At 43.0% G+C, this 26,623-nt stretch overlaps 1 protein-coding gene across 5 annotated transcripts in view; it reads left to right on the forward strand.

Moving 5' to 3' along the window:
• Positions 1-26,623, forward strand: part of TXNDC11 (thioredoxin domain containing 11) — a 152,644-nt gene that overhangs the window by 59,133 nt on the left and 66,888 nt on the right. The window contains exon 1 of one of the 5 annotated variants that reach the window (XM_033963039.1): positions 5,809-5,918. The exons of the other annotated variants lie outside the window; for them this stretch is intronic. The gene's annotated coding sequence lies outside the window, so the exon portion shown is untranslated. Of the gene's footprint in view, positions 1-5,808; positions 5,919-26,623 lie in introns of those variants that run through there. 5 annotated transcript variants of the gene reach the window in all.

A 26,623-nucleotide genomic window follows, 5' to 3' on the forward strand; every position in this document is an offset into this window, starting at 1 on the left:
TGAAGGGAGAGAAAGGAACAGTACTGCTGGAATGGAAGATTGGTGGAGGGAAAGAAAGGGGGCAGGGTGGTATGGAAGGGTGGTGATGATGGAATTGATGTACAGAGAAAGGGGAGAGGTATAAGGGGGAAGGATATTGGAGGGAAAGAAAGGGGGCAGATGCTGATTGAAGAGGGATGGATGGTGAGAAAAGGGTCAGACATTGGATGGTAGTGGGGAGCCTATGCTGGATGGAAGTGCAGATGGGAGAGATAAGGGAGCAAATGCAGGAAGGAAATGGGAGGAGAGAAAGAGAGGAGCAGACGCTGGATGGAAGTGGACAGAGAGAGGAGAAGGTACTAGATGGAAGGGTTGGAGAAAGAGGATACATGATGGAAGGAGGGGATAAATAAAAGGAGGGCACATGATGGGGAGAAAAGGATTGAGTTAGGGAAACACTGGAGGGGTGAGGGAAAGAGATGGCAAGCTTTAGGTAGACAGTAAGAAAGGGTAGTAAGAATGTAATCTAGACAGATGCAGAAAATAAATTGAAAAGGAAAATGAGGGAAAAAAGGGAAAAGGATTGCAGAGGAGAGGTGTGGGAGAGGGAAGGAGAGGAGAGAGATGCCAGACCAATGGGGATGAAAGGAGAGATGGAAGGGGGAGGCATACAGTTTCTGGAAGGGGCATAGAAGGAGAGAAGATGCCATATAGGGGAAGAGAGACGGCAGACAGTGGATGGAAGGAAGAGAGTTACATGAAGATGAGGAAAGCAGAAACCACAGAAGACAAAGGTAGAAAAAAATTTTCTATTTATTTATTGGTTTAGGAGACATGTCACTGTTTCTGTGGTGCACTATATGCAGAGTCCAGCTTCTTACTGGTTCAATTTAACCTTTGTCTATGTATTTCTATTTTATCCCCCCTTTTACAAAACTGTGAAGCGATTTTTAGCACCAGCCGTGGTGGTAGCAGCTCTGATGCTCAGAATTCTATGAGCGTCAGAGCTGTTACCACCGTGGCTAAAATCCATACTACAGTTTTGTAAAAGGGGAGGGGTTAGTTTGTGATTACATATTCCATACTAGGCGAAGGTGTTTTCTGTGTTCTGTGTGTTCGAAAGACATGGTTTTTTGTTAGAATTGACTGCAGGATTGATCTATACTAGTCTGGCTTGTTTAGTTTTACAATGGGTGTATTGATGTTGTACTGCTCACTGCAGTATGTAAGATGCTGCCTTTTCCTAGGTACTCATGTGTGACGTGTGGCTTGTTACTAAAAATCATGTTTTTTGTACAGATGGGGGGGGTCAAAAAATGATGGGCCCCGGGTGTCACATATGCTAGGTACACCACTGGAGCTAGGAATCATATTTTCCTTATCAGCTGGACTAGGTAGTGTCAGCCTAGAGGCCTATGGGAAATTATATCAATCTGACCCTGGCATGGGAAGGCAGATAGACCCTTCTCCTGATAGCTTGATAGAAAAAGAGACAGAGATAGCTCCATAGAAAAAGAGATAGCTTGATAGAGCAGAGAGCAGGCTTTTATACCTTGGAATCTTATTCTGACTAGAGAAAATATTGTATCTCCCAGTATCTTTCTGTTTAGAACTTGCAAACTGTTTGAGACAATGGTCAATTTAATTGACAAAGGAGAGTGTGACATCTGCAAGCATGGTGATGGGATTAAGTCTCTGGCTTGATCTGTGCACCATTGTCCTAAGCACCCTCTTAATCAGACATTAACACCTTTTAGCTAGTCATGATTCAATCAGGGAAACTTAAAACATATCAGGGATACTTAACACAGTCTCCCTGCACGAAGGGTCTATCTGCCTTCCCATGCCAGGGTCAGATTGATATAATTTCCCATAGGCCTCTAGGCTGATAGGTAGATCTCTGATTGGTTACAGGAAAGGAGTTGTTAATTACTCTGGGTGATAAACTGTAATAGATTGCTGCTAATCAGGAATTATTATTATAAGGAATTATTTAGTGTGTAAGAATTAGTTCTATTTACTCATTTATTTAGCAAGTATTGTGTGATAATATGTACTGAGTTTCATGTATGTATTTGGACATTGTGTGAACAATAATTAGTTATTATTTACCGCTGGCTTATGAATTATATTTTTATATCTATAATAAAGCTCTTTCATAAAGCCCTTGTCTCTATTTTTATATAAGTTGGCAAAGAGTATAGAACCTTGGGATAAGGAGTTTATGGTTTCCCTAGCAACTTGTATACACGTGATTTGTTTATATAGAAATCATTTATTATACCCATAAATCTACCTACATGACCAATGATCCTCTTTTGTAACACACCTAGTATAAATCTTTTGTAATCCGCCTTGAACCACAAGGTTATGGTGGAATAGAAATCTCTAATGTAATATAATAAGCTTAGAATCTATTATACCCCCAAACCAAATGTGCCATGCATTTAATTCTCATCACCACTCACTCACCACTTATGACAGAACTCTACTTTGTGCCATGAGCAGAAAAATAAAAATGGACCACCACAGGGTGGCATGTTCTTTTGCTAGTGACAGAGCATTTGCTCTTAGCCAAGTTAATTTCACATTTAGAAGTGGAGAGGCAGCCGGTGTTCATCTGCTAGTGCTATCCCCCTCCCATCCCGCTTCCTGCTCATGTAAAACATACATTTTTATTTATATAAGAAAAATATATGCACATGTATTTGACACATGATCGCATACACAAAAGCAGATAGAGGTAGCACCAGCTGCCAAGGCTTCAACCCTCTCTGCTGCTCTTTTTTTCATTTTGTTCAAACATCTTATGCTTTCTAGTTTAGGTATCTCACATTTACCACATGCTTGGATCAGAAGAGGCTGGGCATTCAGATTTATGGATTGAGTTAATTACATTTGCACTAACAGAGCTAAATAAAGATTCAGGATAGGTTGCAGGAGACCACTGTTGATCCCGAAGAGAACGCGTGTCTATTTTTTATTGTAGATAAATTATTCTAGATAGGAGTTTGAGAGGTTTAAGAAAGAAAATGTTAAGTAATGGTTGTGAGGTAGTATCAAATGATTAAAGCCCATTCATTATAGTAAACACTGACAAAAATGGATCAATACATTTTATTATCAGCAATTATCACATTTTATCATCATGCCATGTGAAGAGTCACAAAACTTGCCTCCTCCAGGAATGGCTGGTTCCTCTGGATTTGGCTATGGGTGGCCAGGAGTCCAGTTGAAGTTGGGGAGCTTTTGGGTGTCCTGTGGCACATTCTTACTCCCTACCCTCTCCCCAAGCAAATTACCCGACTCCCACACAAGAAAGAGAGCAATGACAGCAAGATGGGCTGTGTCTACTTAAGGTCAGCTCACTCAGGAAAGAGCTCCATTTCTTTGGAATCACTTACCAATAGAATTGAGTAGGGCCATAACAAGCTATGTGCAGGCAATGCAGCCACACAGGGGAGGCAGGGGCTTCAAAACTTGAGTCCTGTCCTTTGCTTTCCCTGCTTAGCTGTGGCTCAGTGGGCAGTACAGGAGCTCAAGGGGGCATGTCACATGGGGTGCATTTCCAGCTCAGGACAGTCCTGGAATGGAGACTAGAAAATAATTGTTTTCATAAGAAATTTAAAACTTGGCTGTTCAGAAAGATTTATGAACTTGAGTAGGCTTAGATTTATGGCTTAACTCTGAGTTAGGAATAAACAAACTGTTGATCTTTCAGTTTATTTATTTTTTAAATGGTGTTTTATAAATTTTATTGAGTATTTATTTAAAATATTTATAGACCACTTAATATCTAAGCGGTTTCTAGCAACAAACATACATATTTATTTCTAATAAAACATAAATAAAACATAACAAATAAAAAAAAAAACCAACAATCTCTATTTTCTCATCTTATATAGTGACTGACTATCAAGGCAGTATGCAGTGTTGTTTGAAATTTGATGTTAAAGAACATTATTGTATGTTGCAATTCCTGTTATCTGTCTTGAACTTATAAGTTAACCAGAATATAAATCTAAGATTTAATTACATTTTAGGTATTTATATACCGCCTATCAAAGTTATCTAAGCAGTTTACAACCGAGTTCTCAAGCATTTTCCCTATCTGTTCCGGAGGGCTCACAATCTATCTAACATACCTGGGGTAATGGAAGATTGAGTGACTTGCCCAGGGCACAAGCGTGGGATTTGAACCCAGAACCTCAGGGTGCTGAGGCTGTTGCTCTAACCACTATACCACTCCTTCCTCTAATTTGCATGTGAGGCTCCCAGAAACAGTTGACCAGGGGTAGCAGAGGAAGAGGATGTGGCCCAGGGTTCTGCTGCTTTCCTCCTCCTTACTACCAAGTTAGTAATGGAGGCAAGCAGGCAGGGTGAGAATTGCATGATCTGGGTTCGAGATCCAAGGCCCTCAGTCACCTGCAATTCTAGGGCTGCAGGAAAGGCCATAAAATCCAGCCCTTCCCTCAGAATGTCTGTGGGAGACCGAGGGTTGTCCATCATGGCAGCAACATCAATATCAGTCTCTTTATTCTTCTTCCCCACCCCATGCCAACCTGGCTTGTGAGGAGGAAGATGATGACGGAGACAACATGCAGTCTGAGGCCATGTCCTCTTCTGCAGCTTGGCTGAAGGGTTGCTCTTTGATCTGCACACCACTACAGTGTCCTTTGCAGTTCAAAGCACAACACCAGCTCCAAGCAGCAGAGGGAGCAGGCACAGCCTGAGGCACTGTACTCCCCATTCCGTCTTTATCACATGTGCTGGCAGACCCACCTCTTCAAAATGGCAGGCCTTCTACTTCCTGATGCATCCTTAGATGCACTTGGAGAGGCCTAAGATATATGTGCCCATTCCTCCTTTCCCCTAGCTCCTTTTTGGTATTTTGATGGGGATGCTCTGGGAGGCTTGTTTATGCTTTTCCTGTTTTCATGTTTGTAATGGACCGTTTTTGAATCATTGTTGTTTGCCTTTGTGCCCTGTTGGGTGGTGTATTTTTCACTGTCAATAAACATATGTTAAAAAAAACAAAAAAAATGCACTTTTTTAACACTACCAACATCTCCAGACCCGTCTGAGATTTCTGAGTGTTAACAACCAGCTCTTCATTTTGTGTATCATCTGGGCATCGATCGGAGTGCTCATTTTAATATTGATAAACTCATTGTAATCCATGTGCATATAATTATGGGAGGCTACTACAGACCATGGAAAAGACTACAAATGGCCATTTTGGGCATTGATAGCTGAAATACTTCAATGCTAACTGGTTTAGCGTCGATCATTAAACACATGGTGAGTTTTGAGCATATGGGCCTGACAGGAACCAGGGAAGCCTGATTCAACTTCCTTGTTCCTTGTAATCTTGGAGAAGTCACTTAACCTGCAATTGACTCAGATACAGGCTTGGAAATGACTTGGAAATGCCTAGTGCACCTAAATATAGCTCATCTTGAATTACTACTGAAAAAGATGTGACCTAATCCAACTAAGTTATAAATAACTTAGAATGTAAGAAATACCAGAAAATGAATTTAATTTTTAAAAAATTACATTTAATATACAATATAATATAATATAATATATATCAAAATATACATCATACATATATATACATACATACAATATAATATGCATCAGAATATACAATATAGTATATCACAATTTTAAAGTTTGCTGCAGGAAACCTATCGTTTTTCCTGCTCACTTCCTCTGACTTTGGAAATAGTCCAGGTTGACATCTCCCTTTCCTCCAGCATCTGCCTCCATTCCTAAGAATATGGATCATCTGGTACTGTGAAAATAAACGGAGCTGGAGAAAGGAAGCTGGAAACTTTGTTCCGCTTTTGAAACTGACTATACAGATGAAAAATAACTTCAGCCTGGAATTTTCAAGTAATTTCATCCCCACTGTGGAACATTTCCTTTTCTTTGTAAGTCTGCTTTATCACTCAAACGTTGCCATATCTTTGCTGCTTCCAGCTTGCTAGCACAGATCTAGTAGTTTAAAATTTTTTCATTTTGAGGATTCGGAACTTACAAGAAGTTTTTAAGCTAGAGTAGCATGGAATGTTACTAATATTTGTTTTTGGGCTGGTTTTTTTTGCCAGGCACTAGTGACCTGGATTGGCCACATGCAGTTTAACAACAAATTTTGTCATCTGCAAATGATAACTTCACGTGTTGTTCCTGTTTACAGATCAGTTATAAATATTTTAAAAACACTGGTCCCAGTCCAGATTCATTGAGAGACTTGGCCATTTAACCCTACTTTCTGTTGTCTCTCTTAACCACTTCCCAATTCACAACAAGGCAATTAAATGCCTTTCCTGGCATTTTAATTTCCTCAGGAACCTCTCGTGAGGAACTTTGTCAAAGTTGTCTGAAAATCCAGAAGTCAGTATTAGGCAGATTTGCCTTGGTCAGTGGTGTACAAAAGGAAGGGGGGCGGTCCACCCTGGGTGCAGCCCATAAGGGGGTGCTCCAAGGGCCAGCGTCATTGTCCAGGAACTTCTTCCAGCAGTGGCAGCATGCAGCATTTACAATTCTCTGCTCTGCTGGCATCAGGCCTTCCTTTCTACCGAGTCCTGTTTTTGTGGAACCGGGAAGTATTTATTATTTTATTTATTTTAAAAATGTATATACCATTTAACACTAAACAGTTTACATAATTTACATGCACAATATTTAAAATAAACACTTAAAAAACAAATATGTATATAAAATGGACATGTGATAAAATGGACATACAAACAATCCTCAGAAAAGTACTATGATATGAACAATAAAGAGCATGGATAGTTCATAGACTTTACCAGAAATAGCTAAAAAAAAGGCATCTACGAATAGCTGCATCTTAAGAAGTTTTCTAAATCTGCCTTTTTCACAGCACCCGACAGAGAGGAAGGTCTGACACTGGCAAGAGCAGCGAGTTATGAAGGCTGCGTTGCCGACCTGGGGGATGGGGGAGAAATGCTGCACCCAGCGGGGGAGAGGAAGGGAGAAGGAAGACCAATGAAGGGAGAAGAGAGGAAAAAGAGATGCCAGACGATGGTGAAGGGAGGGAAAGAAAGAAAGGAAGGAAGGAAAGGAGATGCCAAACCATGAAGGAGGAGGGAGAAATGCCAGGGCATATTGGTAGGGAAGGAAAGAAAACAGAGATACCAGACCAGGGGGAAAGGAAAGAGAGAAGATGCCAGGGCATTTAGGGGTGGGAGAGATGGAAGGAGAGGAGTAGAGATGCCAGGACATGGAGGGGGGAGGGAGGAGACAAATGCCAGACCAGGGAGAAAGGAGGGAGGGAGGGAAAGGAAGGAGAAGAGATGCCAGAGTATGGAGGGGGAAGGAGAGGAGGAGGCGGAGGAGCGAGATTCCAGAACGGGGGAGGGAAGGAGACAGAGATGCCAACCCATGGGGTGGAGTGGGAAGGCAAGAAGGAAAGAAGAAGAGAGAGATGTCAGAGCATGGGGGAGAGGAGGGGGGAGACAGAGAGGGAAAAATGGAGAGTGGGTAAAGCTGAAATGTATCATATACAAAGGAGAGAATGGGCACAGGATAGACAATTTATGAAAGGGATGTAGAAAGAGGGAAGATGCCATATGGAAGGGGGAGATTGCAGACAGTGGATGGGAGAGAGAGAGGACGGACAGTGGATGGAAGGGGCAGAGAAAGAGGGCAGATGCTGGAAGAAAAGAAGAAAGTGAAGAGAAGATGATTAAAGCAGAAATGACAAAAGGTTAAAAAAAGATTTTTTTTGTTGCTTTAGAATAAAGTAGCATTGTAACTATATTGATAAACATTTATTTATTTATAAAAAAATTATATACCACATACAACTATGCGGTTTACATAAATAGAAAATGGAAATAAGGTAATCTTTTTATTGGTCTAATTTTAATACTTTTTTTTTTTTTACTAACTTTCAGAGACCAAAACCTCCTTCCTTAGGTTTGCACAGGCTACTGTAACAGCAGTATACTCTATTGGCCTGAAGAAGATTTATGCCTCTGAAAGCTAATTGAAAAATGGATTAGTCCAATAAAATGGTATTTTCTTATTTTCCATTTTTTTGTTTTATTTCTACAGTATTTGTTAATTTGTAAAGTGGCGATTGTTATTTGTCAATTTTTTCAAATTTATATTTGCTATTTTTATATTTTGCACATTATTAGGAGACGTGTCACTGTTTCTGTGGTGTTGCATTGTATGCAGAGTCTGGCTTCTTGGTGGTTCAGTTTAACTTTTGTCTACATATTACTATTTCTATTTTTAGTTTATGATTACTTACACATTCACCTAGTATGGAATATATGTGTATATGAAAAGAACTTGGTTTTCTGTTAGCATTGACTGTGCAAGATCAATCTGTATTAATCTGGCTTGTTTAGTTTTACAATGGGTGTATTGATGCTCTAGTGCTCACTGTCTTTTCCTAGGTGCACCCTTGTTGTGTGATTTCTGGATTATTACTAAAAATAATTTTTTAATATAGAGGGTGGGTGTTAAAACATGATCGACCCTTGTCAAATATATTAGATATGTCACTGGCCTTGGTAACTTCAGGTGTTGCTCTGGACAATTCTTGCCTGTTTAGAATCTCTTCTTCCCACCCCTCCCACTGGTTGCCTATGTTATCCTGTTAACTCTTGATCAAACAAAATTTATCCAGTGGAGCGGAATGAGGCATACTGGGGACATTGCTCTGATATTCACTGTTTTTAAGTTAAACACAAGTGAATTAATTGTCAGATTCTCAGAACTCCTGCAGTAAACAATGCAGATATCATAGCAGTGCAGAAAAATAGTTCTCCAATGCTCAAAGGAAATGATATTCAAATTCAAATCACTGTAAAAGTGAAAGTAAGGGTGAGGCACATGCGCTAAGAGTTTCATGATAAATGCAGCTCTTGTGCGCACGCATCAGGCAAATCTAACTATAAAGCATACCAGCACTGCTTTTCTGAACCTTCAAAGATACCGTATATACTTGAATATAAACCGAGCCGAAAATAAACCAAGGAGGAAAAAAGGTAGACTCAAATAAAAACTGGTGGTTTATATTCAAGTACCAGTAAAGGGTGGCCTGTCTGCCAGCTCTGCAGCCAAACAGCCAACCAATCTGCTCCCCTTCTGAGAAAGCCCCTCCCTCAGACCTACCATGGGCCTACAGTACTGCCCTGGTGGTCCAGACAGACAGACAGTTTCGCAAACTTTGCCCGGGATCTTGTGGCAGTCATTTTTTCCACTATGGAGACTGCCGGGCAAGAGCATAAAGGGATTGCTTCTGCCCCGCCTCACTGCTGGACCACTGGAGACCTAAAGTAGACCTGCAGGGGGACCGAGAGAGAAGGGGAGGGGCAGGCTAGTTGAATAAAGTTGCCAGGAGGGGGGATTGATGGTAGCTCTGGCTCCCTGCCCCACTGTACCACCAGGGTAGTACTGGAGTCCTGTGGTGGATGCAGGATTGAGTTAGCTTGAATATAAACTGAGACCCCCCATTTTTAGGCCCCCAAATCTTGGTTTATATTCAAGTATATATGGTAAATTTTCAAAAAAAAATTTATTGTATTGTAATCTGAATATTTTTTTACTGCTGTAATTGTCTTTCACTCATGTTTGACTTATTCTTGCTGTACATCACCTTGAGCCATATATTTAAGCACAAACAGCAGGCGCCAATGTATGCTTTCACTTTGGGGTTTGCTCAGACTCCTGTACATTTGTTTTTTCAGTACTGGCTTTTTTCAGTACAGGCTTGTTTCCATTTCCAGAAAGAAATCAAAACCAGCAGATTTTAACATAAGAACATAAGCAGTGCCTCCGCCGGGTCAGACCATAGGTCCATCCTGCCCGGCAGTCCGCTCCCGCGGCAGCCCAAACAGGTCACGACCTGTCTGAATCACCAGAAGGGGCTCCCTTGCCACCTTGGTTTCTCATTGAAGTCCTATCTTCCCATCGTAGTCCTAACCAGTGTTCCCGCTAAGGTGCGTTGGCCTGCGCGCGCGCACAAAATATTACATCGCAGCGCAAAGTTTCTCTTCACAGCGCACACACGCGTCGCAAAGGTAAGGGGAGGTAAGGTAAGGGGACGCATTGGGGGGATTGCACTTCCCCACAATTGCCATGCTTCGGTTCCTCTTCTTCCTTCCTTCCTCCCCCCCCCCCCCGCGGGACCCTGCGGCACCATCAACTCTTACTCCCTCTAATGTCGGCCCTGCAGCTCCAGACTTCCTCGCACCTTCTCCCCTCCCCCTTTGGATCGCTATTATTTTAAATGTTATAGCCGCGGAGCTGTATCCATCAGTGGAGATGTCTAACCTCGGCCTGCCCCGGAACTCTTACTGCAACAGTGACTTCCTGTTCCTGCCTAGACGGGCGGCTGCTGCAGTAAGAGTTCCGGGGCAGGCCGAGGTTAGACATCTCCACTGATGGATACAGCTCCGCGGCTATAACATTTAAAATAATAGCGATCCAAAGGGGGAGGGGAGAAGGTGCGAGGAAGTCTGGAGCTGCAGGGCCGACATTAGAGGGAGTAAGAGTTGATGGTGCCGCAGGGTCCCGCGGGGGGGGGGGGGGGGAAGGAAGGAAGAAGAGGAACCGAAGCATGGCAATTGTGGGGAAGTGCAGAGCTGCAGGGAAGAGTGTTGCGGTACCCAGCTGGAGGGAGAAGGAAGATGAGGGAGGGAATTAAAGGAGATGCCAGGGCTTGGAGCATAGGAGGAAGGTATGCCAGTCTAAGGGAAAAGGAAGGGGGAGATGTGAGAGCATGGAGGGGGGAACGAAAGATGGAAGAAAAGGAAAGGAGAGAGATGCCAGAGAATCAGGGAAGGGGAGATACCAGACTATGAGGAGAGGTGTGGGAGAGGGAAGGCGAGGAGAGAGATGCCAGACCAATGGGGTGAAAGGAGAGATGGAAGGGGGAGGCATACAGTTTCTGGAAGGGGCATAGAAGGAGAGAAGATGCCATATAGGGGAAGAGAGACGGCAGACAGTGAATGGAAGGAAGAGAGTTACAAGAAGATGAGGAAAGGAGAAACCACAGAAGACAAAGGTAGAAAAAAATTTCTATTTATTTATTGCTTTAGGAGACATGTGTCACTGTTTCTGTGAAGCATTGTATGCAGAGTCCAGCTTCTTGCTGGTTCAATTTAACCTTTGTCTATGTATTTTTATTTTATCCCCCCTTTTACAAAACTGTGAAGCGTTTTTAGCACCAGCCTTGGTGGTAGCAGCTCTGATGCTCAGAATTTTATGAGCATCAGAGCTGTTACCTCCGTAGCTAAAATCCACACTACAGTTTTGTAAAAGAGGGAGGGGTTAGTTTGTGATTACATATTCCTTACTAGGCGAAGGTGTTTTCTGTGTTCTGTGTGTTCGAAAGACATGGTTTTCTGTTAGGATTGACGGTGTAGGATTGATCTGTGCTGGTCTGGCTTGTTTAGTTTTACAATGGGTGTATTGATGTACTGCTCACTGCAATATGTAAGATGCTGCCTTTTCCTAGGTACTCATGTGTGACGTGTGGTTTGTTACTAAAAATCATGTTTTTCTTACAGATGGGGGGGGGGTGCCAAAAAATGATGGGCCCCGGATGTTACATATGCTAGGTACGCCACTGTATGTAAAGATACCAGAAAGCTGGCGTAGCAAAAACTTCTAAGTTTTGAGTATTTAACCCTCCCACAATCTCACGGGCACTCGTTTCAAGTTTATTGAGATTTTGATTTAAACGCAATATCAAATATTTTCAATGCGTATAACAAAAATAAATTTGGGGAAATAAATAAAACCATTTGAACCAGTGTTCCCGCTAAGCTGCGCTGGCGTGCGCTGGCGCACAAAATATTACATCGCAGCGCACACGTTTCTCGTCACAGCGCACGATCGGAAGAGGCGTACGGCAGATGGCAGGGCGGCGAGAGGAGAATCGGGCGAGTTGGCTCATAACTTGCTGGCGCCCGATATTTTTGGCTCACGGTGAAAAAAGTTTGCTCACAACACCCGCCCGCTTAGAGGGAACACTGGTCCTAACCCTCCGGTCTTGCACATGCACGACCTGTTGGGTTTCTATACTTATTACCTGGTTAGCTTTCTATACCTGTGTTACATCCCAGCACCTCTCTCAGTATCCCACGATCCCTTTATCCCTCAGGAATCCGTCCAATCCCTGTTTGAATCCCTGTACCGTACTCTGCCTGATCACTTCCTCCGGTAGCGCATTCCAAGTGTCCACGACCCTTTGGGTGAAAAAAAACTTCCTTGCATTTGTTTTGAACCTATCTCCCTTCAGTTTCTCCGAATGCCCCCTCGTACTTGTTGTCCCCTTCAGTCTGAAGAATCTGTCCCTATCCACCCTCTCTATGCCCCTCATGATCTTGAAGGTCTCTATCATATCTCCCCTGAGCCTCCTTTTTTCCAGAGAGAAGAGCCCCAGCCTATCCAACCTCTCGTCGTATGGGCAGTGTTCCAGCCCTTTTACCAGTTTCGTTGCTCTCCTTTGGACTCTCTCAAGTACCGCCATGTTTTAACTAGAGGTCAGAAGTCCTCTCTTCAAACCTTCCACTGCCAGCTCTGAGCTGGCATTATTTTTCCAGTGGTAAGAACAGGATTTGGTTGTGCGCATTGGGCTGAAATAGCAAATGACATCGTTAACATACGTTTGACTACATTTAAATACAATTAGCAACTATCTCTGCTCCACACGTTGTTTCCCATGTTAAATTCTTCATATTTTTATATACACGCTGTTCTTATGCTAATTGTTCTTGCTGCTGGTGGTAGCTTTTGAGAATTGGCTTGTAAGATGGGTTTCACAAATAGCAGGCTTGACATTACTCAGATAAGTTTATCTGGTTAATTTTAACAGATGAGCCCAGTGGTGTAGTGAGGGTAGGTGGCTCCTCCCCCCTCCTCTCCGCCATCCCCCCTGCTATTTCTCCACCACACTCGCGCCTTCCCTGCCCCCGTACCTCTTCAAATCTTTGCCAGTGCAAGCAGCTTCTGTGGCCTACTGCCCTGCAACCAGGAAGTCATTTCAGAAGGGAGCCAGGCTAGCATGAACAGCAGGCCAGAGAAGTTGCTTGTGCTGGCAAAGATTAAAAGACGTACAACGAGAGGAAGGGAGGGCGTGAGCGCGGCGTGGGGAGAGGTGCTGGCACCCCCACCAAGATGGCGCTTGAGGTGAACCACCTCCCTTCCCCTACTACGCCACTGGATGAATCAACTGAATATTTGGAAGATGTTTTATCTGGAAACTGTGCAACTGCTTTTCATCAGCAAAGTTGATAGAGCACAGGAGAGAATGACATACGAGCTGCAAAATGTTTCAACCATTTTCATGAGTGAATGATATCTTATGGTACCCTAGTTTAAATATTCTGCCTTAACATTCATTGTCTTGGAAAGATTGATGGCTGTACAGTCATAGTGGATACTTATTATGTTCATATTGGTTATCTTGAAAGGCTTCCAGTGAACTATCTTGGGTTTTCTGCTTCACAGTTTGTTTATGTAAGTGACAGAAACTTGCTGTCTATTCTGATTGATCTGCCTCTGCTCAGTAGATCATGTAAACTGCTGGAGCAGGCATAGTAGTGGAAGCCAGCCTTAGTTGTACACCACACAATTTTCTGTGGCTGATAAGCAGTTTTATCTCTGGAGGCCATGTTACCAGACTGTCATCTGCGACAGAATGCAAAAAGAGAAAAATGCAGCAATAGATTTTGACAGTGTTCCTGCTAAAATTATGCCATTGGCTCTGTGCCGGAATTTCACCTAATTAGATTGTAGAGACATTACCTTTTTTTGAACAGTTAAGAAAAAAAAAATTGTTTTTTGCTGTCTCATTTAGTAAGATGATAGATTAGTCACGCTTAAACTTGTACGTTCAAATTCATATAAAACGCTGCTAGTTAACATGCACTGTATCTTCTAAAATCTAATTAGAGGGTTGATGTTATGACATCTAGGCGGCTAAGGAACTGAAGCAGTTCATTATTGGTGAAGGATAGTTTGCATTCTTTTCAGATATAGAGCTCAGCCTTCCATTTGCCTTATTATATCAAGGTTGTAAACACTGTTTCCAGCATGTCCAAGCCCTGACCAGCTAGAGGAGTAGAGCCCTGGTCTAGGATCCAGCCCAGGTCCTCCACATGGCAGTACTGGACTGGTCAAACCTTTTGGTATGTCCTGTCTGAAAGTATCCTCCATGAGAGTATGGAGGTAATAAATGCGTCTAATATTAATTGTGACCAAAATATGTCGACTCTTGCATATTCATTGTGAATATGCATAAAACCAGCCCTATTTGTGGGTCATCAGGACTGGCATTCAGTCCCACATCAATGTATGTATGGTAATCCAAACTTTTCAGTACTTATTGCCATAAGGGGACCAGTTAAGGGTCACTTCACTGCTTGATTGCAGGCTTCCAGCTTAAGTACATTAATACTCATGTAATATAAGAATGAGAAGTGAGAAAAATGAAGGCAGAAAGACCATATGGCCTATCCAGTCTGCCCAACCATGCCTTCTACTCCCTTAGAGATCCTATGTACTTAACATAAGAGTAGCTATATTGGGTCAGACCAGTGGTCAATCTATCCCAGTATCCTGCTTCCAACAGTAGTCATTCCAGTTCACAAGTACCTGGCAGAAACCTAAATAGTGGCAACATTCCATGTTACTGATCCCAGGGCAATCAGTGACTCCTCCCATATCTACCTCAATAGCAGACTAAGGTATTTTCCTCCAGGAACTTGCCCAACCCTTTTTTAAACCCAGATATGCTAACTGCTGTTACCACATCCTCTGGCAATGAGTTCCAGAGCTTAACGATTCTTTGAGTGAAAAAATATTTCCTCCTATTTGTTTTAGAAGTATTTTCATGTAATTTCATTGAGTGTCCCCCCCTAGTCGTCGTACTTTTAGAAGAATAAAAAATCGATTCACTTTCATCCGTTCTGCATCACTTAGGATTTTATATATCTCAATCATATTCCTCCTCAGCTGTCTTTTTTCCAAGGTGAAGTGCCCTAACCTCGTTAGCTTTTCCTCATATGAGAAGAGTTCCAACCCCTTTATCATTTTGTTCACTCTTCTTTGAATTTTATCTAATTCTGCCATATCTTGTTTGAGATATGGCGACCAGAAGAATGCAGTACTTTAGATGAGGTTGCAACATGGAGCGATACAGAGGCATTATAATATTCTTTGTCTTTACCATCCCTTTCCTAATAATTCCTAGCATCCTATTTGCTTTTTTGGCTGCCGCACATACTGGGCAGGTAATTTTAGCAAACTGTTTTCAATGACAACTAGATCTTTTTCTTGGATGCTGACTCTTAAGGTGGATCCTAGCATTAAGAAACAATTTAGATTATTCTTCCCAATGTGCATCACTTTACATTTGGCCATTCATCTGCCATTTGGATGTCCAGTCCCCCAGGAAAGAGACTTGGAAGTACTGGTCAACAAGTCAATGAAGCCGTCCGTGCAGTGCGTGGTGGCAGCGAAAAGGGCGCACAGAATGCTAAGAAGGGGATCACGAACAGATCGGAGAAGGTTATCATGCCGCTGTACCCGGGCAATGGTACGCCTTCACCTGGAATACTGCGTCCAGTACTGGTCGCCGTACATGAAGAAGGACATGGTATTACTCGAAAGGTTCCAGAGAAGAGCGACTAAAATGGTTAGGGGGCTGGAGGAGCTACCGTACAGTGAGAGATTAGAGAAACTAGGCCTCTTCTCCCTTGAAAAGAGAAGACTGAGAGAGCACATGATAGAAACATTCAAGATACTGAAGGGAATAGACTTAGTAGATAAAGATAGGTTGCTCACCCTCTCCAAGGTAGGGAAAACAAGAGAGCACTCTCTAAAGTTAAAAGGGGATAGATTCTATACAAATGTAAGGAAGTTCTTCTTCACCCAGAGAGTTGTGGAAAACTGGAACACTCTTCCAGAGGCTGTTATAGGGAAAACACCCTCCAGGGATTCAAGACTAAGTAAGACAAGTTCTTCTGAACCAGAACGTACGCAGGTAAGGCTAGTCTCAGTTAGGGCACTGGTTTTTGACCTAAGGGGCCGCTACGGGAGCGGACTGCTGGGCACAATGGACCACTGGTCTGACCCAGCAGCAGCATTTCTTATGTTCTTATTAGAGGCTTTCAGTAATGATTGGGAGTAATAGGATTTTTTGGCATCCTGGGTGGCCACAACAGTTTGTCTGCATCCTTGGTTTTGCACCATTTCTTTTCCGCTTTCCTCAGTTCTCTTTTTTTTTTTTTTTTTTGTTCTAAGGGTGTCGGTAAACCATGAAGATGAGAATTTATGGAGGTTGGATTGGATTACTTTGACATCTGCTAAGCTCTCATAGAGGGTTTTTATTCCTATGTGCCAAGTTAAAGGATTTAAAGGGTGACATGGTCTCACCTGTAAGTTTGGTGATGCTGGGCAGCACAACTGATGTAACCTGGTGTCGGTATTCATTTTAATAGATCCCATTTAAATAGATCCAAATCAAAATGCTGAGTGGCAGGGGTCTAAGGCAAACCCAGCAAACAGAAAACATCTGGAAGTAGAGCTCCTAAGTGTGACTAATTTAAATATATAAAGAAAACTGTCAGTAAAAATACACTTCTCCCTCCGGATTTGGGGAGATAGGGGCAGAGCCGGACCGTGAATGGTGAAATACTGTGAATATCTTCTGGTCCAGCTGTGACCCATCCCCGCCTTCCCCCCTGCATCCCGGCCTTACCTGGTGGTCTAGCGGGCTTTCGGGGCAGGAGTGATCTTCCTATGCTCCTGTCCCGTGCAGATCGCCAATAGGAAATGACTGCCGTGAGTTCCCATAATCTCTCGAGACTATGACGGGAACTCCCCACAGCCATTTCCTATTGGCGATCTACACGGGGCAGGAGCGTAGAAAGATCGCTCCTGCCCCGAAAGCCCGCTAGACCACCAGGTAAGGCCGGGACGCCGAGGGGAAGGCTAAACTATGGGTTTTTTTTCTTTTTTTCCCTCTCTCCAAAAAATCACGAATTTGTGAAATCGCGATTGCCGAAACCGCGAATGGGGAGGGGGAAGTGTAAATCCAATCCAAAGACATATTCTCAGTAGAAAAATTGCACACATGTTTTCATTGTCAGATAATAAGAAAAACAATGGTTGATAACCCCTTAAAAATGCATGGGAAACATATTTTATACATAAAGAACAGGCATAGGGTATCTGTATTGAAAATATTTTTTATTAACTCTAATCAGCAGCCAAAAAAAAAAAAAATTGTATAGGATATGATTTGTGCTTCTTGTACAGCAGGCAATTTGACCCCAAATACAGAGCAGTATACAGTGGTTTGTTCCAGAAGCATGCTTGTAATCCAAAGTACTCGAAGTAATCAAAGCTAATTTCCCCATAGGAAATAATGGAAACTCGGACGATTCATTCCACATCCCAGAAACTTTAATAGAAAATCCAGTACTGTACGTACTTGTATTGCAAGATCTCACTCGTTTCGAACAGTCACTACACTGCGGGTGAATTGGCTTGATGCTTTTATTACGTTCAGCCAATGCTCAGCGTGAAATGTGTATATGTTGTAGACGCTTGAACTGCGGGTGCATGTATTAAGTTCAGCCGCAATCAGTGATGTGACGCACATATATTGTGCGTATTTGGCGTGACGCACGCTCGTTTATCAAGTTAAAATTTAAGAAAATGTTTTGCTCATCTTGCAAAACACTTGTAAACCACGTTACTCGCTATCCAAGGTTTGACTCTATTTCACAATGCAAAACAGCAATTATACAGAGGTAGTGTGAACAAAAATAGAAAGGGAACCATATTTATCAACTGTATGTTCCCTGGCAGAGAAACATAGGGCTCCTTTTACGAAACCGTGTTAGCAGTTGAACGTGCGCTAATTTGCCGGCCGCGCTAGCCATTACCACCTCTTGAGCAGGTGGTAGTTTTTCAGCTACCTTGGGGGTTAGCGCGTGCAAAAAAGTTGTGTGCGATAAAGCCGCTAATGCGACTTTGTAAAAGGAGCCCATAGTCTCAGAACAAAAATGGTTCTCTCGCTGAAAAAGCGGGGACCCAGGTCCAAAAATTGCTGCACGTACTGGAAAAGCATGGTCTCAGCTCGAAAATATGGCTTTCTTGCAGTTTGTGAAGCCGAAAAACAGGAAGAGAACCTGCGCACTTCTTAACAGCATCACGATGATGTGGAGGGGAAGTCTGTCAGATATGCCAGGTGATTGTATCAGTGAAGGTTAGACATTTGTGTCTGTCGCAAAGTGACTCCAAAGTAATAGAAAGCTGATATTCTGCATTGCCACTGGCTGCATCGGGTTCTGTTAGTTCAGCCTTCAAATTTGGTGCTCTTTGTTTTCATGAATGCAGGAAACCTCATCTGAAAAATAACACAGGGATTCTTATTCTGTTGCGTGTCACACACTTATGTATTCACTCGGTGTCCTTTTGCTTTTCAGAGAAGATTTGTCTGTTCCCAGCTCCATTGGAGACAGTAACGAATTGAACTTTGCTTTAGTTTTAGAAAACTCAGAGGAGCCAACTAGTGATCTCATCCTCATTGAGGATTCTGAATGCATCTTTTGTGTTACTACAGCTGATTTACCAGGCCATTATAGATGGTCCTATGTACCTTAACATTTGCTTGATCAAATTCATCTGTCTATATTGATCTGTCTGTCTGACTTGATTTCCATCTGTTTTTTATCCAGTAGAGGTGAATTCTGAGCTCTTGGCCTGGGGAAGCATGCATTAGTAATCTGGCTAGTAGTACCTCTTAGCAGCAAAGAAGATTCTGATCTGGGCTGTTCAAGTTTATTTCAGCCTTGATATCCCGCCCATCAAATGTCTGAGCTCTATTGATTCATAGCTATTTTTTCCCCCTGGTTTTAATGAACTAGATTTGAATGTCCGAACTGAAGGATATTGGGTGGTGGTGGTGGATGCATTCTTGAGCTGGGTTATGTTAGTGACTAGGTCCTGTGTAGGAATGTGTTACAATTTAGGAAATTACTTAAAATGCATTTCTTTATTGAAGCATTTGCCTGAAGTAATTTTGCGATAGTCAGATCATGCCAACATGAGGTCTTTTGAGAACAGGTGAAGAGAAATCCTGAGTAGGATAATTTTGTTTCTACTATTATGTATGTTTTATTGAAAGTCACTTGGGTTTTTAAGCGGGTTACAAATAAATAAAATTAATTCAAGGTACGAAGTTATGTATGTTGCTTTATTGTAAAAACTTCTTTAATGGATCATTCCTACATGTAATGTAGCTGTTATGTTGACATGGAATACACTCCAACACTGCAGCAGAAAAAACAGCTGAATACTAAATCTGTTATTATGAGCTGGAGAGCAGAGAGTTTAAGGAAGTATTAGAAATTTGTGAGGAAATGGTGTGGCTGCTGAGTGAAAATTTATATGTCAGCTCTAGAGTTTGTGTGTGTGTGGAAGGAGTGAATATTTTTTTGAAATAATATTTCCTGTAAATGATTGATTTCATGAGAAATGCTGCAATTAAACCTGTTGAGCTGAGGTGTGTAATGAGAAGGCTGTGAAGGAGGATACAGGTGAATTGGAGGTCAAGAGCTTATCTGACACCTGCTGGTTCTCATGATTTGATTTCTCAATTAAGTTTGGAGTTATATTTCAAAGAAAAATTCATAAGAACTTTTAAAGTGTGTTTCAGAATTTAAACTGGATTTTTGTGACTCCTGTTGCTAAAAGGAAGTATTAAGTACTGGGAAATAGATCCCATCACTCTGTAAAACTACTGATTCAACTCAGATTGCCTAATATTTAGGCTCTGCCAGTCTCGATCCCGCCCCCCCTGAAGTTACTTCCTGATTTTGAGGGGTGGGTTAGAGACTGGCAGAACCTATAGCGATTTAGCAAGAGGGAAGGCCCCCGTGGTGTCTGGTTTCATTATTGCCAGCCAGTTTAGTGGGACAGGGACAGGACCGAAGGCAGGGCTGCTCACAATCTGGATGCGCCACTGACTCCTCACTCCCTCCTCCTCCCGGTAGCCAGTAAATAACATGGAGGACAGCCATGTCCGCCACCAGGAGGAATCGGTTGCCTATTTCGTATGTTGGGCCTGCCCCTGACCTGCAACTCTACTCCCCACAGCCCGGTAGGCTGAAATTTGGAGTGGCCTAGTGGTTAAAGCTACAGCCTCAGCACCCTGAAGTTTGGGGTTCAAATCCCACGCTGCTCCTTGTGACTCTGGCAAGTCAGTTAATCCCCCCTTTGCCCTAGGTATATCAGATAAATTGTGAGCCCACTGGGACAGATGGGAAAAATGCTTGAGTACCTGATTGTAAACTGCTTAGATAACCTGATAGATGGTATATAAATACCTTAAAAAAAAAAAGTTGACTTAAAAATAAACAGAGACCCCCATTTTTGGGCACAAAAATCTCAGTTTATATTAGAGTATATACGGTAAATAGCAGTCAATAAGGGAGTGAATAGCACACCAAGCCCAGCGACATTGCATAAATCAGGAGGCAGAAGAAGATGGGAAACTGCTGGCCCCAGTGACTCAGAAAAAGTGTGATAAATTTAAAAAAATATATATCCGTGTTCTTAAACTTGCAGTGGGAGCTCTCCAAGTGAAGAGCTGTAGGTGTAGTTTTCTGTAGGTAGGAATAACAAGTAAGCTTGTTTAGGGAAGAGAGAAGTATTCCCAGGTGCTAATAGGGATCAGGCTCAAGTAGTGGGAATGATACTCTCCTAAGTGACCCCCCCAATCTGCCTAATGGTTGAATCTACCTTATGTTATTGTTTTATTGCCAAACTTCTGACATGGCTTCTTACACCTTCCAAACCTGGGGAACAGTGTCACATGAAGCCTGAAAATTATATTTTAACTATCATTAAAGTAGCAGATGAAACAACAGAATGAGTTTCCAGATGGTGATCAGGTGTTTTCATGGGCTTGTTGATAGGGATTTTGTCATTTGATTTTACTGAGAACCAACTAGTGGGGGTTTTTTTTTTTAAATAACAGATGGGCATTAGTGTGATGCTGCTAGGGGATGCTACTGATGATTATGAGTTTTCTCAGCTAGATTATTGTAACTCTGTTTATCTGGGCATTAAGCAGAGCAGTCTAAAAGGACTTCAGTTAATACAGAATACTGCAGCTAAGCTCATTTTTGGGAAACAAAAGTATGATCATGTTTCCCCTTTGTTGATAAAGCTTCACTGGCTCCCAGTTCGCTTTAGGATCCAGTTTAAATGCGCATGCATAATCTTCAAGCTTCTCTATGGAATATTTGATCCTTTTATCCCGTTATGTTGGAATACCCTTAGACTTTGCCATTTGAGAAACACACAAAGATATGTTGGCCTTCCCTTCCTTTAAGGGAATTAAATCTGCTGGGAAGCTCAGTCGATCTTTTGTTTTCAAGTTTATAGAGATCTGGAATGAACTTCCTGATTCCATTAGGCCAGCTGCAATTATTTTGTAAATTCCTGAAAACTTTGTTGTTCTTGCAATTTTTAAATGGTTTAACCACAGCCTCAATGAAATGATATTATAGTTATTTTTCTTATGCTTTTCTTATGTACTTTAGTTTTTAATTAGTTCTTCCTTCTCCTATGTTTTCTGCTATGTACTCTAGTCTTAATTATATGTGAACCGAATCGAGCTCCACTGGGAGATGACCTGGTATATAAACCAAAGATTAGATTAGATTAGGAGAGGAGAGGAGATGGGGGCTGATAGCTTAGATCAGTGTTCTTCAACCACTGGTCCATGGATCAGTGCCAGTCCATAGAAATTTCCTGTCGGTCCACAGGACCAGCACGTGCATCAGGCCCAAAACAGTGTTCTTCACCGCCGGTCCACGGTGCAATCGCTGCGGCGTTATCTTCGAGCCAGCTCCCTCTTCCTAACTGATTCAGTACACAAAGCCATGGGCAGTGGCTCCTACAGGCATCTTGCGCCTGAACTGGAAGCCTTCTCTCTGACATTGCAACATCAGAGGGAAAGCTTCCAGATGAGGCACGGGACATGCAAGGTGCAATTAGTACTATTATGGGGGCGGGGTCTGGGGTGGAGATTGGGTAGAGATGGACGGGGTCTGGCCCACGACTTAGCCCAGCGTTCTTCAACCGCTGGTCCACGGACCGATGCCGGTCCACAGAATAATTATTTTATTTCTGCCGGTCCATAGGTGTAAAAAGGTTGAAAAACACTGGTTTAGATTATAATAGAGGGGAGCTTCTGAGACTGTTCATACTGATTAACAGAGCTCATTCATGCACTTCCTCTTCCTCTACGTGTTTTCTGCTGACACACCTGTAATCCTAGTATGGCCTTGTTTCTTCCTTATGAAAACTCCTAGCTGTCTAGTTGCCCTTCGTATTAGTGCTGCCTGATTCATGGAAAAAGTTTTCAATTCGGCCTATTGAATCAATTTTTTGATTCGATTCGTCCAATTGGGTGTTTGTTTTAAAAAAAACTTCCTGGCAGGTTTATTTTGTTGTTTTCCCACCCACCCCTTTTCCCATTTTACCTTTTTGCTACTGGTATCACTAACCTGTTATCTTGTAACAATCTAAGTGTTCGAAAAGGAATATACGGTATAATCAATGAATTCAAGTACTCCGTATCTCTATTGCCTGATAACCAAACCCACGTCTCCTCTTATATACCAATCCATAGTACAAGGATGTTATTTTTCTGAATTTTTATTGTAACTTTGTTACAGCTATCCAGGGGTGAAGCCAGGTTAGTTTTGAGAGGAGCCTGAGGTTGGACCTGGGGAAGGCCAAGCATTTCCTCTCAGTCCCCACCCCCCCACACACATACTGCTGCTTTCTCCACCATCATTGCTGCCCCCCCACTACTGCTATCCCCCCACACCCTGCTTCCACTGTCACTGCCAAACCCCATCCACCTCCATTCATATCTTTGGTGGCGGAGATTATCAAGCCACATCAGCCAAAGAGTTCCCCTGCCAGAGTAGCAAGAGTTGTCAGGTCTTTATTTTATAAAGATTTTTAATATTTGGGTATGAAAGTATTATTTTCTTTGACTTTGAATGAATCCAGTTTGACTCCTTTTGCTTAACTCAACTGCGGTTTTCATCTCTTTCTTTTGAAGTGTGCTCTGGTGAAATGCCAGGAAATGTGTGCCTCTTCACACTCATTCTTGTGATCTGTCAGCTCCTATTGTGAATAGGAAATAAAAGCAGATGGATGCTGCAGACCATAAAACTGTGAGGGGTTTTTAATTTATTTAAGAAAAGCGGATCTTTAAAAATCTTTTTAAATACTGTCTCTGTTCCTTCTCTCCTTGCCAGCAATTGAACACACATTTCAGCTGAAAAGTCACCTAAATTTATTATTGAGAACTTCAGAGTTTAAATTTAGATCTACAGTTAATTTGATTAGATTTGGAAGCTTGAAGTCTCCTTTTTCAACCGAATGGGTTTGATCACATTTGCCGCACAGGCATCCCTAATGTTGCTTTGTAAAAGAAGCCCTAAGATAGGAACCATTACTGAAAGTCAGTGCTTAGGGTCTAGTTTCAGCCCCTCCCCCAACTCTAAATGCTTTCTCTTTTCTTCACATATTTTAGGGTACAAAATTCCATTTACTTAGGGCTCCTTTTACAAAGGGTGCGCTAGCGTTTTTAGCGCACGTACTGGATTAGCATGCGCTACCTGAAAAACTACCACCTGCTCAAGAGGAGGCGGTAGCGGCTAGCACGTGGGGCATTTTAGCATGCGCTAAAACCGCTAGCACGCCTTTGTAAAAGGAGCCCTTAGTTTACAAAGAGGCTAATTTTAGGTGTTTAACTACCAAATTTAGGCATTTAAAACCTTTGAAAATTGACCCCATAAATGTAATTGTAATACTGTGTGATCTATAAACTTGCAGAAGCTGCCAATTAAATCATGACATTTATGAGAAAAAGCTAGAAATCAGCTGGGATGTATGATGTTAGGAAAATAAATAAATTGAAGTTTTTTTTAATTGGGGGGGGGGGGGGGGCGGGCGGCTTATGGACTTTGACATTTGTCTCACCATCTATTTGTAAGTTTATTTCTACACCTGTGCTACTTTGGTAGTGAAACAATGAGGCCCCTGTGCCCAAGGTGAATGACATGGTGCTACCTTGTCTAAAAATGGCCATTTAGTTATACAGTGGTACCTTGGTTTACGAGCATAATCCGTTCCAGGATCATGCTCGTAATTCAAAACACTCGTTTATCAAAGCAAAGTTCCCCATAGGCCTTAATGCAAACTCAGAAGATTCGTTGCACAACCAAAGTTTGCAATGGTGGCCCAGGGGTGAGTACCTGCCTGCGGGTGCTGCAGCGATTCCAAAGTGGTGCCTTCCTTCCCTCAGAGTCCCCTTGCGGCTGCCCTCCCGCTTCGGCCGATGCCTCCGCCGTCCATCAGCGCCTCCTGGCTCCCGATCCAAGCCGGCCACCATCCTGAACGAGCATGTGCGCGGCCTCACCTCTCCTGTCTTAAGTCAGCCGCTGCCCCGACAACATGTTTACCATGTACAAGCACGCAGGACGTCCTGCGTGCTTGTACGTGGTGAGCATGTTGTCGGGGCAGTGGATGACTTAGGAGAGGAGAGGTGAGGGCGCGCACATGCTCGTTCAGGATGGCGGCCGGCTTGGATCGGGAGCTAGGAGGCGCTGACGGACGGCGGAGGCATCGGCCGAAGCGGGAGGGCAGCCGCAAGGGGACTCTGAGGGAAGGAAGGCACCACTTTGGAATCGCTGCAGCACCCGCAGGCAGGTACTCACCCCTGGGCCACCATTGCTGAGTGCTCGTTTATTGGGGCAGTGCTTGGTTTACAAGCAAAAGTTTGCTGCGTGTTTTGCTCATCTGCAAAACACTCGCAAACCGGTGCACTTGTAAACCGAGGTACCACTATATATTTATCCAGGACTACACAGTTCCTTCAGCTCTTAGTTGCCAGGGCTAAACCTGATTTGCCATGTACACTTACCTGCCTCTCTCAATAATTTTGTTTTGAAGGGGGAGCTGGTGGCAGGAATAAATGGTTAATGCATTTTCTTCTCTGACGACTGCACCCCCCCATTCCAGTTCAGGCATCTGACTCTCCTCCATGCTCCACCTCTCCTTCCACTTCTCTTCTTGCCAGTCCTTGCGCAATTCCCTTCTCTCTCAATCTCCTTCACTATGCGGCCACTCCTCCCCAGTCTCCAGCGCTCTTTCTCTATTCCAGTGTATCACAAACTGTGCACCACAGCAGATTCCAGGTGTGTCCTGATGAGACCCTGGTAAGGAGGACAGGCGCTGGGCCTCTTGTGGCGAGATTCTCTACTTTTCTCCTCACTCCTCCCCTCCTTCAGGATCCCACAGGTTTAGGGTCACAGCCAGATGTGCCTCCACACATTTGTGGATGTTGACGTGATGATGTCACACGTGTGTGATGTCATCACGTCAATGTCCAAGTTTATTAAAATATATCACCTTAGCATATATTTCAAGGTGGTTGTACAATAAAAATTAGGGTAATACAAATAATATACCATAAAAACAAATTAACATAAAAAGGACAAAAAAAACAAGACACGTGACTGGACAAACAGATACAGAAGGATAATGGCGAGAAATGCAGTATTATTTTAAGAAAAGAGAAGATACCAGGAAAAAGAGGGCAGGGTTGTAACAAGTAGGTCCAATACGGATGGACTAAAGGAAAGTTTAAAAATCCGTGCACTTCTGGATGCTTTACAGCCGGGGCACTGGGTTTAGGGTGCCGCCGGCCGAAAAGTTTGTGGGACACTGCTTTGTTCCCTGTCGCATTGCTGCAGCCTAATGTGGCATCTGCCTGCCACAATCTGGGACATGGCCTTCATTTGCTGGGTCCCTGATTGGGTTTGAATAGTCTCTCTCTTCCTCCTGAAATCCCTGTCAGGGTTGAGGAAGCCAAAGCTACCTTATTTTGGGATAGCAAACAAGTAGATTTACTGTCAGTTTTGTGACAGAGATACATGAAAGGAACAATAGGAACTGCTTTTAAAAATCCAATACATTTATATAAACATTCCCTTGGGACCCATTTGGTTTTAGACTGTGCTTAGTGAAGCTTTTTCCTGTGTCAGTCAGCTGCCATATTACAGTGAATAATCACTGGGCAGCATAAGATCTTATTAAGGAAACTTGGCCTTAAAGTAGACATGTCAAACTCTGGCCCGCAGTGCATTAAAAGTTGGCCCGTCAGACATTTACTTTTTTTGCTTTAATCTGGCCCGCCGGCACGAACCACTGCTGATGCTCTGATGTACGGGATCACGTCTGCCGTCGTCGGGTCTCCTCTTCCTCTTCAAAGCAGCCTGCTGAGGATTGCCGACCGGCTGTAGCGAACCTCGCAGGCCGCTGTCAACCTCGGTAGCACGTTCCCTCTGACGTGATCCTGTATGTCTGAGGAGGTGCGGGACCGCAGCAGAAAGAACGTGCTACTGAGGTCGACGGCAGGATGCTTTAAAGAGGAGACCAAGAAGCCGGGATGGAAGGAGGGCAGGAACGGCGGGCCCAATCGGAAGGTGAGACCGGGAAGAAAAAGGGGGAAAAGACCAAGAAGTTAATTTGCCATTATTGAGGT

This window comes from Geotrypetes seraphini, chromosome 11 (genome assembly GCF_902459505.1).
Source record: "Geotrypetes seraphini chromosome 11, aGeoSer1.1, whole genome shotgun sequence".
NCBI classification, from domain to species: domain Eukaryota; kingdom Metazoa; phylum Chordata; class Amphibia; order Gymnophiona; family Dermophiidae; genus Geotrypetes; species Geotrypetes seraphini.